Source organism: Zea mays, chromosome 7 (assembly GCF_902167145.1).
Source record: "Zea mays cultivar B73 chromosome 7, Zm-B73-REFERENCE-NAM-5.0, whole genome shotgun sequence".
Taxonomy (NCBI): Eukaryota; Viridiplantae; Streptophyta; class Magnoliopsida; order Poales; family Poaceae; genus Zea; species Zea mays.
In genome coordinates, this window is record NC_050102.1 from 37164691 (window position 1) to 37180200 (window position 15510).

The window sequence follows — 15510 nt, forward strand, 5'->3', positions numbered from 1 at the left end:
TCACTTATTTTCCTTAACCCTACTCAAGTTCAATTAATTCGTGGTAATCCTAGATATACACTAATGACTCCCGAGGAAGTAATCGGGAATTTTGTGAGCTTTGAGTATATGATCAAGGGCTCAAAGAAAATCAATGAGCTAGATGATCCCTCCACATCCGAAGCACAACCGGTCGCATTTAAGGCGACGGAGGAGAAGAAGGAGGAGTCTACATCGAGTAGACAACCAATCGACGCCTCAAAACTCGACAACGAGGAAATGGCGCTCGTCATCAAGAGCTTCCGCCAAATCCTCAAGCAAAGGAGGGGGAAAGATTACAAGCCCCGCTCCAAGAAGGTTTGCTACAAGTGTGGTAAGCCCGGTCACTTTATAGCAAAATATCCTATTTCTAGTGACAGTAACAGGGGCGGCGACAAGAAGGGGAGAAGAAAGGAGAAGAAGAAATACTACAAGAAGAAGGGTGGCGACGCCCATGTATGCCGCGAGTGGGACTCGGACGAGAGCTCCTCCGACTCCTCCTCCGACGAGGACGCCTCCAACATCGCCATCAACAAGGGTCTTCTCTTCCCCAACGTCGACCACAAGTGCCTCATGGCAAATGACGGCAAAAAGAAGAAGGTTAAATCCAAATCCTCCACTAGATATGAGTCTTCTAGCGATGATAATGCTAGTGATGAGGAAGATAATTTGCGTACACTTTTTGCCAACCTAAACATGCAACAAAAGGAAAAATTAAATGAATTGATTAGCGCTATACATGAGAAGGATGATCTCTTGGACTCCCAAGAGGACTTCCTTATTAAAGAAAACAAAAAGCATGTTAAGGTAAAAAATGCTTATGCTCTAGAAGTAGAAAAATGCAAAAAATTATCTAGTGAGCTAAGCACTTGCCATGAGACTATTGACAACCTTAGAAATGAAAATGCTAATTTGTTAGCTTCAAATGTATGTAATGTTTCAATTCCCAATCCTAGAAATGATAATGATGATTTGTTTGATAAGATTGAAGAATTGAACATTCCTCTTGCTAGCCTTAGAGATGAAAATGAAAATTTGCTTGCTAAGGCTAAAGATTTTGATGTTTGCAATGCTACCATTTCCGACCTTAGAAGTAAAAATGATATATTGCATGCTAAGGTTGTAGAATTAAAATCTTGCAAACCCCCTACATCTACCATTGAACATACTTCTATTTGCACTAGATGTAGAGATATTGATATTAATGATATACATGATCACATGGCTTTAATTAAACAACAAAATGATCATATAGCTAAACTAGATGCTAAAATTGCCGAGCATGAACTTGAAAATGAAAATTTTAAATTTGCTCGTAGTATGCTTTATAATGGGAGATGCCCTGGCATCAAGGATGGCATTGGCTTCCAAAAGGGGGACAATGTCAAACTTAATGCCCCTCCTAAGAAATTATCTAACTTTGTTAAGGGCAAGGCTCCCATGCCTCAGGATAACGAGGGTTACATTTTGTACCCTGCCGGTTATCCCGAGGACAAAATTAGGAAAATTCATTCTAGGAAGTCTCACTTTTGCCCTAACCATGCTTTTATGTATAAGGGTGAGACATATAGTTCTAGGCAACTAACCCATGCTAAGTTGCCTAAGAAGAAAACTCCTAGTGCATCAAATGAACATAGCATTTCATTTAAAACTTTTGATGCATCTTATGTTTTAACTAACAAATCCAGCAAGGTAGTTGCCAAGTATGTTGGGGGCAAACACAAGGGGTCAAAGACTTGTGTTTGGGTACCCAAAGTTCTTGCGTCTAATGCCAAAGGACCCAAAACCATTTGGGTACCTAAAGTCAAGAACTAAACTTGTTTTGTAGGTTTATGCATCCGGGGGCTCAAGTTGGACTATCGACAGCGGGTGCACAAACCATATGACAGGGGAGAAGAAGATGTTCTCCTCCTATGAGAAAAACCAAGATCCCCAACGAGGTATCACATTTGGGGATGGAAACCAAGGTTTGGTCAAAGGTTTGGGAAAAATAGCTATATCTCCTGACCATTCCATTTCCAATGTTTTTCTTGTAGATTCATTAGATTACAATTTGCTTTCCGTATCTCAATTATGTCAAATGGGCTACAACTGTTTATTTACTGATGTAGGTGTCACTGTCTTTAGAAGAAGTGATGATTCAGTAGCATTTAAGGGAGTGTTAGAGGGTCAGCTATACTTGGTATATTTTGATAGAGCTGAACTCGACACTTGCTTAATTGCTAAGACTAACATGGGTTGGCTCTGGCACCGCCGACTAGCCCATGTTGGGATGAAGAATCTTCATAAGCTTCTAAAGGGAGAGCACATTTTAGGATTAACAAATGTTCATTTTGAGAAAGACAGGATTTGTAGCGCATGCCAAGCGGGAAAGCAAGTCGGTGCTCATCATCCACATAAGAACATCATGACGAATGACAGACCACTGGAACTCCTACACATGGACCTATTCGGCCCGATAGCTTACATAAGCATCGGAGGGAGTAAGTATTGTCTAGTTATTGTGGATGATTATTCTCGCTTCACTTGGGTATTCTTTTTGCAGGAAAAATCTCATACCCAAGAGACATTAAAAGGATTCTTGAGACGGGCTCAAAACGAGTTCAGCTTAAGGATCAAGAAAATAAGAAGCGACAACGGGACGGAGTTCAAGAACTCACAAATCGAAGGCTTCCTTGAGGAGGAGGGCATCAAGCATGAGTTCTCTTCTCCCTACACGCCACAACAAAATGGGGTAGTGGAGAGGAAGAATAGAACTCTATTGGACATGGCAAGAACCATGCTTGATGAGTACAAGACTTCGGATCGGTTTTGGGCCGAGGCGGTCAACACCGCCTGCTACGCCATCAACCGGTTGTATCTACACCGAATCCTCAAGAAGACATCATATGAACTCCTTACCAGTAAAAAGCCCAACATTTCATATTTTAGAGTCTTTGGTAGCAAATGTTTTATTCTTGTTAAAATAGGTAGAAAATCTAAGTTTGCTCCTAAGACTGTAGAAGGCTTTTTACTAGGATATGATTCAAACACAAGGGCATATAGAGTCTTTAACAAGTCCTCTGGACAAGTTGAAGTTTCTTGTGACGTTGTGTTTGATGAGACTAACGGCTCTCAAGTAGAGCAAGTTGATCTTGATGAGATAGGTGATGAAGAGGCTCCATGCATCGCGCTAAGGAACCTGTCCATTGGGGATGTTTGTCCTAAGGAATCCGAAGAGCCTCCAAATGCACAAGATCAACCGTCCTCCTCCACACAAGCATCTCCACCAACTCAAAATGAGGAGGAGGCTCAAGTTGATGAAGGAGAAGATCAATAAAATGAGCCTCCTCAAGATGACGGCAATGATCAAGGGGGAGATGCAAATGATCAAGACAAGGAGGAAGATGAACCAAGACCGCCACACCCAAGAGTCCACCAAGCAATCCAACGAGATCACCCCGTCGACACCATCCTCGGCGACATTCATAAGGGGGTAACCACTAGATCTCGTGTTGCACATTTTTGTGAGCATTACTCTTTTGTTTCCTCTATTGAGCCACACAGGGTAGAGGAAGCACTACAAGATTCGGATTGGGTAGTGGCGATGCAAGAGGAGCTCAACAACTTCACTAGAAACGAGGTATGGCATTTGGTTCCACGTCCTAATCAAAATGTTGTAGGAACCAAATGGGTCTTCCGCAACAAGCAGGACGAGCATGGTGTGGTGACAAGGAACAAAGCCCGACTTGTGGTCAAAGGATATTCACAAGTCGAAGGTTTGGATTTCGGTGAAACCTATGCACCCGTAGCTAGGCTTGAGTCAATTCGTATATTATTAGCCTATGTTACTTACCATGGCTTCAAGCTTTATCAAATGGACGTGAAGAGCGCCTTCCTCAATGGACCAATCAAGGAAGAGGTCTATGTTGAGCAACCTCCCGGCTTTGAAGATAGTGAGTACCCTAACCATGTTTATAAACTCTCTAAGGCGCTTTATGGGCTCAAGCAAGCCCCAAGAGCATGGTATGAATGCCTAAGAGATTTTCTTATCACTAATGGATTCAAAGTCGGAAAGGCCGATCCTACACTCTTTACCAAAACACTTGAAAATGATTTGTTTGTATGCCAAATTTATGTTGATGATATTATATTTGGGTCTACTAACGAATCTACATGTGAAGAGTTTAGTAGGATCATGACACAAAAATTCGAGATGTCAATGATGGGGGAGTTGAAGTACTTCTTGGGATTTCAAGTGAAGCAACTCCAAGAGGGCACCTTCCTAAGCCAAACAAAGTATACTCAAGATATTCTAAGCAAGTTTGGAATGAAGGATGCCAAGCCCATCAAGACACCCATGGGAACCAATGGGCATCTCGACCTCGACACGGAAGGTAAGTCCGTGGATCAAAAGGTATATCGGTCGATGATTGGGTCTTTACTCTATTTATGTGCATCACGACCGGATATTATGCTTTCTGTATGCATGTGTGCAAGATTCCAAGCCGACCCTAAGGAAGCTCACCTTACGGCCGTAAAACGAATCTTGAGATATTTAGTTTATACTCCTAAGTTTGGGCTTTGGTATCCTCGGGGATCCACATTTGATTTAATTGGTTATTCGGATGCCGATTGGGCGGGGTGTAAAATTAATAGAAAGAGCACATCGGGGACTTGCCAGTTCTTGGGAAGATCCTTGGTGTCTTGGGCTTCAAAGAAGCAAAATTCCGTAGCTCTTTCTACCGCCGAAGCCGAGTATATTGCCGCAGGCCATTGTTGCGCGCAATTGCTTTGGATGAGGCAAACCCTTAGGGACTACGGTTACAAACTAACCAAAGTTCCTCTTCTATGTGATAATGAGAGTGCAATTCGCATGGCTGATAATCCCGTTGAGCATAGCCGCACTAAACACATAGCCATTCGGTATCATTTTATAAGGGATCACCAACAAAAGGGAGATATCGAGATTACATATATTAACACTAAAGATCAATTAGCCGATATCTTTACCAAGCCACTTGATGAACAAATTTTTAACAAACTTAGGCATGAGCTAAATATTCTTGATTTTAGGAACTTCTTTTGTTGATTTGCACACATAGCTCATTCATATACCTTTGATCATGTCTCTTTTATATATGCTATGACTAATGTGTTTTCAAGTGAATTTCAAACCAAGTCATAGGTGTATTGAAAGGGAATTGGAGTCTTCGGCGAAGACAAAGGCTTCCACTCCACTCCATAACTCATCCTTCGCCGTCGCTCCGAGCAACTCTCCGGCTTTGGTATAATCTTCACTCATATGTTTTATTTGCCAAAGGGGAGAAAAGTAGTTCAAAGGGCTCTAATGACTCCGTTTTTGGCGATTCATGCCAAAGGGCGAGAGAGTATTAGCCCAAAGCAAAAGGACCGCACCACCACCCTAATTTTAAAACTAATGATTTTCAATTGGCAATTTCAAATTGGTATCCTATTGTGTTCAAAAAAAGGGGAGAGAGTAGTATTTTCAAAATCAATATCTTAAAACCCTCTTGAACACTAAGAGGAGAATTTATTGAGGGGGGGTTTTGTTTAGTCAAAGGAAAAAGCATTTGAAACAGGGGGAGAAAATTTCAAATCTTGAAAATGCTTCACAAAATCTTATTCATTTACCTTTGACTATTTGCAAAAGGACTTTGAAAAGGATTTACAAAAGAATTCGCAAAAACAAAACAAGTGGTGCAAGCGTGGTCCAAAATGTCAAAAATCAAAGAAACAATCCATGCATATCTTATAAGTATTCATATTGGCTCAATTCCAAGTAACCTTTGCACTTACATTATGCAAACTAGTTCAATTATGCACTTCTATACTTGCTTTGGTTTGTGTTGGCATCAATCACCAAAAAGGGGGAGATTGAAAGGGAATTAGGCTTACACCCATTTCCTAATTGATTTTGGTGGTTGAATTGCCTAACACAAATAATTGGACTAACTAGTTTGCTCTAGTCTATAAGTTATACAGGTGCCAAAGGTTCACACTTAGCCAATAAAAAGACCAAGAAATGGGTTCAACAAAGAAGAGCAAGGGATAACCGAAGGCTGCCCTGGTCTGGCGCACCGGACTATCCGGTGTGCCACCGGACAGTGTCCGGTGCACTAGGGAACTCAACGCCCAACTTCGCACCCTCGGGAATTTTCAGAGGCGCTTCGCTATAATTCACCGGACATGTCCGGTGCTCCAGAGGAGAGCGACTCTGAACTCGCCAGCTTTGGATTTCTACTCCGCTATAATTCACCGGACATGTCCGGTGCACACCGGACTGTCCGGTGACCCAGCCGAGCAACGGCTACTTCGCGCCAACGGTCGTCTGCAACGCATTAAATGTGCGCCAGCGCGCGCAGAGGAGCAGAGCACGCGCGGGTGGCACACCGGACAATCTACAGGACTTGTCCGGTGCACCACCGGACAGCCAGGCGGGCCCACACGTCAGAGCTCCAACGGTCGGAACCCAACGGCCTGGTGATGTGGCTGGCGCACCGGACTGTCCGGTGCGTCATGCGACAGCAGCCTCCACCAAACGGCTAGTTTGGTGGTTGGGGTTATAAATACCCCCAACCACCCCACATTCAAGTCATCCAAGTTTTCCACCTTCCAACTACTTACAAGAGCTCTAGCATTCAATTCTAGACACACTCAAGTGATCAAATCCTCTCCCAATTCCACACAAAGCATTAGTGACTAGTGAGAGAGATTTGTTGTGTTCTTTTAAACTCTTGCGCTTGGATTGCTTCTTTTCTTTCTCATTCTTTCTTGAGATCAAACTCACTTGTAATTGAGGCAAGAGACACCAATCGTGTGGTGATCCTTGTGGGAACTTTGTGTTCCCAGTGATTGAGAAGAAAAGCTCACTCGGTCCGAGGGACCGTTTGAGAGAGGGAAAGGGTTGAAAGAGACCAGGTCTTTGTGACCACCTCAACGGGGAGTAGGTTTACAAGAACCGAACCTCGGTAAAACAAATCCGCGTGTCACACTCTTCATTCGCTTGCGATTTGTTTTGCGCCCTCTCTCTCGGAGTCGTTTCTATTTCTAACGCTAACCCGGCTTGTAGTTGTGATTAATTTTGTAAATTTCAATTTCGCCCTATTCACCCCCCCCCCCTCTAGGCGACTTTCACCTTCCATGTGGCATAGCCTACAAATCACAGTTTCTCCCTCCATAGGCTTGTTCACTCCCGCAGTGGTGTTATCCTGTGGAGGTTGGATTTGTTTGGCTTTGCCTTTCTTGTCATACAAGACCTTGCCAAGAAGATCCACTTCTTGCCTTAATTGCTCATTTTCCTTTGCAACCTCATTCGAACATGTTTCTACAACAATATTCTCAACAAGAACTTGGTTGCAGGAGTTAGAATCATCAATTAAATCAAAGCAAGAAATAGAAGCATCATTTTTAATAATTTCAGGAGTTTCAACCAAAGATGCTTTTGGGGTGCTACCAATGTTTTCTAGCTTAGTAGTTAGCTCATTGTTGTGTATGCTAAGAATTTCTATTTTCTCTAGCAAATTTTCAATAGCTTTTTGAGAGCTAGCTAACTCAGCCTTAAGTTTTTCATTCTTTTTAATAAGCCCATCATCAGTAGCTGTGGATGGAGCACTAGACTCTATTAGCTCAATTTTAGTTGACAGCTCACAATTTAAGTTTGCAAAAGTTTCAAATTTTTGTAGCAAACCTTTGTAATCATTTTGGGAGCTAATAAACTTCTTTTTCAAAGTTTTAAGTTGAGCTTTTTGCTTAGTGCAAACATCCTGGAAAAATTTAACGGCTTCCGCAAGTTCATCTACGGAGGGCTTTCCCTCACCATCATCATCACTACTACTATCATCACTAGAGGATGGAATGCTCATTTTACCTCTTGCCATAAGGCATTTGTGTGATGACCGTGATGAGCGTGATGAGGACTGATGGTTGCGCGTCCTTGGAGGTTCATCTTCACTTGAAGAATCATCCCAAGTTCTAACACTTGTTAGCGCCTTGCCTTTGCTCCTCTCCTTTTTGGGTTCGGCCATAGTTGGACAGTTGTCCCTGAAGTGGCCCTTCTCCCCGCATGCGAAGCATCCTCTCTTTCTTTGCTTTTTCCTGTCAATGTTAAAGAGAAGATCCTCTACCTGCAGGGGCACACTCATTAGATTAATCTTGCGGATCATCCTTATTACCTTTCCGACGCGTCGGATTGTTTCTTCGTCCTCGGAGGATGATGTGCATGATTGATTATCTTCATCATCATCACTTTCTTCTTCTTCCTATTCTTCACTTGAGGAACTTGGAGTGGGAGCCTTCTTTTTGCCCTTCCTTTAATCACATGCAAAAGCATATGGCTTTGAGGAAGTTGGCTCCTCTCCCCGACACATTTTTTGCGACATCTCAAAAGTCGCGATTTGCCCAATTACAATGGTCGGGTCATGTTACTCAAGTCCTCCATGTTGTGAAGGATGGTGATGATGCTCCCATATCTTCATTGTGGTAGCAGGGAGATAATCTTCCTCACAATGTCCGCATCACCTAGCTTATTAATGCCAATAGAATTGAGCTCATTGATAATTATATTCAACCAATAATACATGTCTCTAACAAGCTCATCATCTTTCATAGCAAAAGAATTATACTCATTTAAAACTAGGCAATGTTTTTCCTCATGGACATTTGATGTGTCGTCATGGAGCTCATGCAATTTTAGCCAAATCTCATTAGCAGTTTTCAAGGTAAATACTTGATTAAAAATATCCATGCTAAGAGATTCATACAAGCAATTTTTGGCTCTAGCATTTAAATGAATTTCTTTTTCCTCACTCGCGGTGGGTTTCTCGGGATTCTTGGGGGGTTTCATCCCGTCACGAGTGACTCTCCAAACACCTAGATCAACGGCCTCTAGGTAACAAGCCATTCTAGCACTATAATATGGGAAGTTAGTGTCGTCGAAGTGTGGTGGCCTATGGGTATCCATCCCTTCCTCTAAAGCGTCGGCTCTTTTAGCGGGGAAGCTAAAGCGTTTCAAATGAGCCAAACCAGGCTTCGATACCACTTGTAGGAAACGGGTGACGCCTAAGAGGGGGGGTAAATTAGGACTTCTAAAACTTTTACTAAACTAGGCCACAATTAAATCCCTAGAGGAAAACCTATGTAAATAGTCAAACTAGAATGTGCAAACTAGGTTTTGTCTAAGTGTTGCTATCTCTACCGCATAGTCTAAGTTTCAATCTACACTAGATAAGTATGAATACAAGATTGAAACATAAATGCTTAATATAAATGTGGAAACTTAAAGAGCAAAGTAGAGAAGCAAACTCTCGTGGATGACGTCGATATTTTTTACCGAGGTATCCGAAACCACGCATGGTCCCGACTAATCCTCGTTGGTGCCCCTACGCAAAGGGAAGCCCACGCGAGGGCCAAGCACCTCGGTCGAGTAACTCCGTAGAGAGCTGCGGGCCTTCTCCACGCGCAAGTGGTGCTCCGCTTCCGGCTCCTCTCGGACGCTCCCCGCCATCTCCACTATCGAGCTTCTGGCCGAAACGCCGCGGGCCTCGTTCCCTCCGGTACACGGTGGCGGCCGTGACACAAACGCGGTTGTCACGGTCTCGCAAGACTCTTGCCCCACTCGATACAATTACAACGACTCACGCAATAGCCGAGGGGTTGTGAGGTTTATCTAAACTCACTCAAGAATCTAGGGTTCACCTAGAGCAAGCGCTAAAGCGGTCTAACTAACCTAAGCACTTCGCAAAGCACCTACGATAATCACCGAGTGATTCTATTAAGCACTTGGGTGTAAGAGCACTTGGGAATGTCTACTATATGCCTTGGTATGTCTCTTGGGCTCCCACACTTGGAAATGGCCGGTTGGGGGTGTATTTATAGCCCCCAACACAAATAGAGCCGTTGGAGAAAAGCTGATGCTTTCTATGTCACACCGGACAGTCTGGTGGTGCACCGGACAATGCACTGTAGCCTGTCCGGTGCGCCTAGCCGTTGCCCTGTCAGAGAAGGTGATCGTTGGCGCCATAGGCTTTTCACACCGGACAGTCCGGTGGTCTTCTCTCCGGGTGCCACCTAGAACTAGCCGTTGGGCTGTTGTTCCCTGGTGCACCGGACAGTCCGGCGTGTGGGCACCGGACAGTCCAGTGCTCCACGCACAGACAGTCCACAGGCAGCACACTTGGACTTTTCTTGGATCTCTTTAATGTCTTCTTTTTAGGTGTTGCTTTCCTCAATTTCTTAGTCCAAGTTAATCTTGCATCCTGTGAACTACAAACACAAACACTTGAAAACTTATATGTTCATGGATTGTGTTGAACATCAAACACCAAAACTCAATTAGCCAAATGGCTCGGGGTCCATTTTCCTTATAGCTAGGAACTTCTGATAAAAATTTACAGGATACATGCTTTTTGGTGTTTTTCTTGCAACAATCCTGCTAACTGAGCCTTCTACAAAACTATCTGCTACTATGGTGTTTTTCTTGCAACAATCCTGCTAACAGTCCTACTAACAAAAACACCACAATGACATGCATGCACACTGAAAATTCTTTACATGCAGGCACAAAGGGCCATTACCAGGTATATCATACCATTGGATCAACAATGTTTGCTAATACCTTCATAAAAGGGCCTGTCACACCTGGTTTTAAGGGCAGAGCCGGGCGCATAGCATATGTGTTCCAGGATCTATTTCCACACATATGTTAATGTCACAAGTGTAATATATCTAAAGAACAATGCATAAAAGCATAAATAAAGATTATATTAACATATTACACTTCGAACAGACATAATGTCTTAACCTTTATTCATCAAAGTACAGCGAAACATGGACATCCATCCATAAGAAGATGACCAGGGGTATCACTAGACTAGCATCCATGGAGCTCAGCATCATAACTTCATCTGCAAACTTCTGATCAAAATTTAAGCAAGGGTGAGCTCACTTATGGTCGGGGCTCAACAAGTGGGGGAAAAATTAATGCAACTTTAACAAGGTGAGGCTAAGGTTGAGCAGTAAGCATTTTAGTTGGTCAACATTTTATTAACAACACATGTCTTACTAATAAGTGTTAATCCCAAGTATTTGAGAGCACCTAGAGGGGGGGTGAATAGGTGATCCTGTAAAACTTGAAACTTAAGCCACAAAAACTCGGTTAAGTGTTAGCACAATAATCGCCAAGTGGCTAGAGAGGAGTCTCAACAAAACACAGTAACCACAAAGATGTCAATCACAGAGATGGCACGGTGGTTATCCCGTGGTTCGGCCAAGACCAACGCTTGCCTACTCCACGTTGTGGCGTCCCAACGGACGAGGGTTGCAATCAACCCCTCTCAAATGGTCCAAAGACCTACTTGAATACCACGGTGTTTTGCTTAGCTTTTCTTAATCCCGTTTGCGAGGAATCTCCACAACTTGGAGCCTCTCGCCCTTACACTTGAAGTTCACAAAGAAGCATGGAGCAAGGGAGGGATTAGCAACTCACACAAGACACAAAGATCACAACAAATACGCACACACAAGACCCAGACTTGAGCTCAAGAGACTAGCACACTAGAACGGAGCTCAAATCACTAGAATGTCGAACAAGTGCGCAGGAATGGAGTGTGACTGATCAAGAGTGCTCTAGGAATGCTTGGTGTACTCCTCCATGCGCCTAGGGGTCCCTTTTATAGCCCCAAGGCAGCTAGGAGCCGTTGAGAGCAATCTGGGAAGGCAATTCTTGCCTTCTGTCGTCTGGCGCACCGGACAGTCCGGTGCACACCGGACAGTGTCCGGTGCCCGATTTCTTTCCTTCTACGGCGAAGCCGACCGTTGGCAGCCAGAGAGCCATTGGTGCACTGGACATGTCCGGTGCACACTGGACAGTCCGGTGCCTCCTTCTAGCCGTTGGTTCGGCCACGTGTCCCGCGCAGATCGCGCGACCGACCGTTGGCTCACCGGACAGTCCGGTGCACACCGGACAGTCCGGTGAATTATAGCCGTACGTCGCCGGTGAATTCCCGAGAGCGGCCAGTTCGCTCGAGCCAGCCTGGCGCACCGGACACTGTCCGGTGCACCACGGGACAGTCCGGTGCTCCCAGACTGAGCAGACTTTGGCTGAACAAAGCCATCTCATTTCCAATTCGATTTTTCCTTTTGACATGATTTGTACTTGGTCCACCCATTTTCATAGTTTAACACAAAAGCACTTGCGTTGGCACTCAAACACCAAAGTACTTAGAAATGGCCCAAGAGCACATTTCCCTTTCAATCTCCCCCTTTTTGGTGTTTTATGCCAACATAACATAAAGCGAGTAGAACAAGTGCAAAATCACTTCAAATAAAACTCAATTTTGTTTTGAATCAGATTTGGCATATATGGATCATCCTTTGCCACCACTTGGTTTATTTTTGCAAATCAAACTTAATTTTCTTTCTATATATCAAACATACTTGTAGAGACATAAAGAGAGGTATTCCAAAAGAAATTGATCAAGGATTTCAAAAACTCCCCCTTTTTCCCATAATCAACACTTCTCCCCACGAAAGGCCAGCTTTTGACAAAAGAAACAATCAAAGAGTTTTGACAAACCAAAAGCTCTATTCTACTATTTTCAAAATTACTCAAGTGGTAGCTGATCCATTTATTGCTTTGGCCTTTATTTTCTCCCCCTTTGGCATCAAGCACCAAAACGGGATCAATCTTGGCCCTAGAACCCCATTGCCTCACCAAAATCTTCAATAAGAATACAAAGGCAATAAGAGTACATGAGATGAACTTGGAATAAGTTACTCTCTCATCGGAGTGCAGTGGAAGTCTTTCATGGTCCAAGTCCATCTTTTCCCTTTCAAACCTCCTTTGAGACTAAAACAAGCAAACTCAAGCACATGGTTAGTCTCAAAGGGTCAAGTTGTAACACACCTCCCCCGAAATATGTGCATCACATGCATAAGGACTTGTGAGGTCCGGGGAGTGTTTGTACAACTTGAGCACCATAAGTAAGCAACGAAACACATAAGGAACATGATCAAAGGCATAAACACATGTATGCTATAAATCAATCCAGGTTCTGCGAATCTAAGACATTTAGCTCACTACGCAACCTGCAAAAGGTCTGCTCATCTAGAGGCTTGGTAAAGATATCGGCTAGCTGATTCTCGGAGCTAACATGAAACACTTCGATATCTCCCTTTTGCTGGTGGTCTCTCAAAAAGTGATGCCGGATGTCTATGTGCTTTGTGCGGCTGTGCTCAACAGGATTTTCCGCCATGCGGATAGCACTCTCATTATCACATAGGAGTGGGACTTTGCTCAAATTGTAGCCAAAGTCCCTGAGGGTTTGCTTCATCCAAAGTAGTTGCGCGCAACACTGTCCTGCGGCAACGTACTCGGCCTCAGCGGTGGATAGGGCAACGGAAGTTTGTTTCTTAGAACTCCATGACACCAGGGACCTTCCTAAGAATTGGCACGTCCCCGATGTGCTCTTCCTATCGACCTTACATCCAGCATAGTCGGAGTCTGAATACCCAATCAAGTCAAAGGTAGACCCCTTTGGATACCAGATCCCGAAACAAGGCGTAGCGACTAAATATCTAAGAATTCGCTTCACAGCCACTAAGTGACACTCCTTAGGATCGGATTGAAATCTAGCACACATGCATACGCTAAGCATAATATCCGATCTACTAGCACATAAATAAAGTAAAGACCCTATCATAGACCGGTATGCTTTTTGATCAACAGACTTACCTCCTTTGTTGCGGTCAGTGTGTCCGTCGGTTCCCATCGGAGTCTTTGCGGGCTTGGCGTCCTTCATCCCAAACCTTTTGATCAAATCTTGTGTGTACTTTGTTTGGGAGATGAAGGTTCCATCCTTGAGTTGCCTCACTTGGAACCCAAGGAAGTAGCTTAACTCGCCCATCATCGACATCTCGAATTTCTGAGTCATCACCCTGCTAAACTCTTCACAAGACTTTTGGTTAGTAGAACCAAATATTATGTCATCGACATAAATTTGGCACACAAAAAGATCACCATCACAAGTCTTAGTAAAAAGAGTTGGATCGGCTTTCCCAACCTTGAAAGCATTAGCAATTAAAAAGTCTCTAAGGCATTCATACCATGCTCTTGGGGCTTGCTTAAGTCCATACAGCGCCTTAGAGAGCTTACACACGTGGTCAGGGTACCGTTCATCCTCGAAGCCAGGGGGTTGCTCCACGTACACCTCCTCCTTGATTGGCCCGTTGAGGAAAGCGCTCTTCACATCCATTTGGAACAACCTGAAAGAATGGTGAGCGGCATATGCTAGCAAAATACGAATGGACTCTAGCCTAGCCACAGGAGCAAAAGTCTCCTCAAAGTCCAAACCTGCGACTTGGGCATAACCTTTTGCCACAAGTCGAGCCTTGTTCCTTGTCACCACTCCGTGCTCGTCTTGTTTGTTGCGGAACACCCACTTGGTTCCCACAACATTTTGCTTAGGACGAGGCACCAGCGTCCAAACTTTATTCCTCTTGAAGTTGTTGAGCTCCTCTTGCATGGCCAACACCCAGTCCGGATCTAGCAAGGTGTAACACTATGAAAATCATTAAGTAAAATAATGAATTTAGTTAATAATGACATTAATAGTAATGAATTTTCTTTTAAGCGTGTGTCAATTATTTGCCTTTGGAATGATTTTTTTGGATGCTCATGATTGATTTTGGTCATTTAATAGCATTTCGTTTTAAATAAAAATCCTAGTAAATAATATATATAATAATATTAGTCCAAGAATTAATATCTTATTTATAAATAATTTTAGTTTGATTATTATGATTTTTAGGGTTATTTCAAAATGTATTTCGAATTTGGAAAAGGGAAATAAAAAAAAAGAAAAAAAACCTAATCCTACCGGCCGTGTGGCCCATTAGGCCCAACAGCCGCGCGCCCCCTAACCCTAAGCAGCCGCTCCCCTTGCCTTCCAAGCCAGCCGCCGCCTCTGCTTCTCTCTCCCTCTCCTCTCTCGTTTCTCTCGCCTCCCCTGCTCTCTTCCCTGACCCGACGCCGCTCGCCCTCCATCCAGGCCGCCCGCGCGAGGACCGAGCCGTGCGCGCCCCTGCGCGACGACCCGCCGCCCCAGCCATGGACGCCTGCAGCCACCAAGCCGGCCGAGTGCCCACCCTGGAACCCGGCCACCCCCGCGCACACTGCCGAGCAGCCGCACACACCCGCCCGGTGCCCGGACCGCACGCACCGTGCACCGCGCGCCAGCGCCCGACGCAGCCGCGACGCCGCGACACCAAACGCCATGCACATCGAAGACCAACCGACGAACCCCGCGCCGTACGTGCGTTATTGGAGTTCAATACTGCCGTTACCTCCGTTGATGAATGCCATCAATGGCGCCTTGAACCGACCGACCGTTTCTAGCTCTCTCTCTCCCTCCCATCGCCTATAAAATGGACGCCGAGTTTTCTCCCTTCTCCCACAGCCGAGTTGCCCCTCTCTCTCACTTTATTACTCGCTAT

The 15510-nt window shown here is 44.4% G+C and overlaps 1 pseudogene; it reads right to left on the minus strand.

Annotated features, from left to right (window-relative positions):
* The window catches only part of LOC103633828 (uncharacterized), a 31937-nt pseudogene extending 16645 nt beyond the window's left edge, over nucleotides 1-15292 (minus strand).
* Between the last annotated feature and the right edge of the window lie 218 nt (nucleotides 15293-15510).